This window comes from Myotis davidii, unplaced genomic scaffold (assembly GCF_000327345.1).
Source record: "Myotis davidii unplaced genomic scaffold, ASM32734v1 scaffold935, whole genome shotgun sequence".
Taxonomy (NCBI): Eukaryota; Metazoa; Chordata; class Mammalia; order Chiroptera; family Vespertilionidae; genus Myotis; species Myotis davidii.
This window is the reverse complement of record NW_006286974.1, coordinates 2,027,214-2,029,152: the sequence shown is the minus strand read 5'-3', so window position 1 is coordinate 2,029,152 and position 1,939 is coordinate 2,027,214. Positions and strand designations below refer to the sequence as shown.

The 1,939-nt window shown below is 40.3% G+C and overlaps 1 protein-coding gene across 2 annotated transcripts in view; it reads left to right on the top strand.

Annotated features, from left to right (window-relative positions):
* Positions 1-1,939, top strand: part of CSE1L (CSE1 chromosome segregation 1-like (yeast)) — a 60,264-nt gene that overhangs the window by 10,989 nt on the left and 47,336 nt on the right. Inside the window, exon 1 of one of the 2 annotated variants that reach the window (XM_015560720.1) lies at positions 951-954. The exons of the other annotated variant lie outside the window; for it this stretch is intronic. The gene's annotated coding sequence lies outside the window, so the exon portion shown is untranslated. Of the gene's footprint in view, positions 1-950; positions 955-1,939 lie in introns of those variants that run through there. 2 annotated transcript variants of the gene reach the window in all.

Genomic DNA, 1,939 nt, shown 5'->3' with positions numbered 1-1,939 from the left:
TAGTTTCTATATATGTGATTCATTTGGTACTTCTACTACAGGGGACAAATATGTTTCTGAATTCAGAATTTTTACTGTGGATTATACAACATCCCAGTGGGGTTTTGGGTAGTATCCTACAGTCAAACATATTATATTTTTTCCTTTTTCTTTTGTTAATATGTTTTCATAGATTTCATAGAGGAAGGGAGAGGGAGAGAATCATTGATTGGCTGCCTTTTGCATGCCCCCATGGGAATCAAACTATGACTTCCTGGTTCATAGATCGAACCTCAACACTGAGCCACCTCAGCCTGGTCACATTACTTCTTTAGTGAAATAAATTTACATACTGAGAAAAAGGATTATAGGTCTGTAGTTGTCTTGTCTTCTAGCTAGTCTCTAAGTTTCTTTGAGCACCTGAATTTGATTGATAATTTTGTGATAGTAAATATAATACATACAGTTAGTTGTATATTAGAACAATCTAGAACAGGGGTGGGCAAACTTTTTGACTCGAGGGCCACAATGGGTTCTTAAACGGGACTGGAGGGCCGGAACAAAAGCATGGATGGAGTGTTTGTGTGAACTAATATAAATTCAAAGTAAACATCATTACATAAAAGGGTATGGTCTTTTCTTTTCAATAGTTTTATTCATTTGAAACGGGCCGGATCCGGCCCGCGGGCCGTAGTTTGCCCACGGCTGATCTAGAAGAATATGAAGAGAATAAAAATTCCCCATATCTATCATGTAGATATTAACACCCTTTACATTTGGAGTGTATTTTCAGTTTTTTCTATACATTTGGCTATATGTAAATTTTAGCACAGTTTGAATAATGTATACTTGACCTCTTTTCCACTTAGCTTAAATACATTTTACAAAAATTATTATGAACTTAATTTTTTCTTTGTCATAGAGGCCCCAGATTAATTTGGTGCATGGGTGCCGTAAAAGGCTACATTTCCCCAGGTCCCTAGGAACTACTTGTGACTGCCCCAATTTACATTCCTGCCAACAGTAAACAGGGTTCCCTTTCTCCCCATCCTCACCAACATTTGACATTTCTTGTCTTTTTGACAGTAGCCATTCTAACAGGTGTTAGGGGATAGCTCATGGTTTATATTTGAATTTCCCTGATGATCAGTGATGTTGAGTACCTTTTCATGTACTTGTTGGCCATCTGTATGTCTTTGGAAGAATGTTAATTCAGATCCTCTGTCCATCTTAATTTATTTTTTAATCTTTATTGTTGAAAGTATTACATATGTCCCCTTTTTCCTCCCATTGACCCCTTCTAGCCTGGCTCTTCCCCCCCAGTCCTCTACCACCCTATTGTCTGTGTGTGTGGGTTTTGCATATATGCATACAAATTCTTTGGTTGATCTCTTCCCACCCACCCACCTTCCCTCTGAGATTCTGCACTCTGTTCTATGCTGTATGTCTCTGGACCTATTTTGTTATCAATTTATTTTGTTCATTAGAGTCCATGTATGAGTGAGATCGTGTGATACTTGTCTTCCTCTGACTGGTTTATTTCACTTAGCATAATACTCTCCAGGTCCCTCCATGCTGTCTCAAAGGGTAAGAGATCCTTCTTTTTTTATTCCTGCATGGTATTCCATGGTGTAAATGTACCACAACTTTTTTATCCACTAGTCTACTGATGAGCACTTGGGCTGTTTCTAGTTCTTAGCTATTTTAAACTAGAGGCCTGATGCACGAAATTTGTGCAAAGGGCCCTGGCCCTCGCAGTCCCGGCTGCCTTGGTCAGCACTCGCAGCCCTGGCTTTGTCTGGAAGGTCATTTGGCTGTTCGGTCTAATTAGCATATTAGCTCTTTATTATATAAGACTAGAGACCTGGTGCACAAAAATTTGTGCACTCGGGGGGGCAGGGGGTGTCCCTCAGCCCGGCCTGTGCCCTCTCGCAGTCTGGGACCCCTCGGGAGATAACGC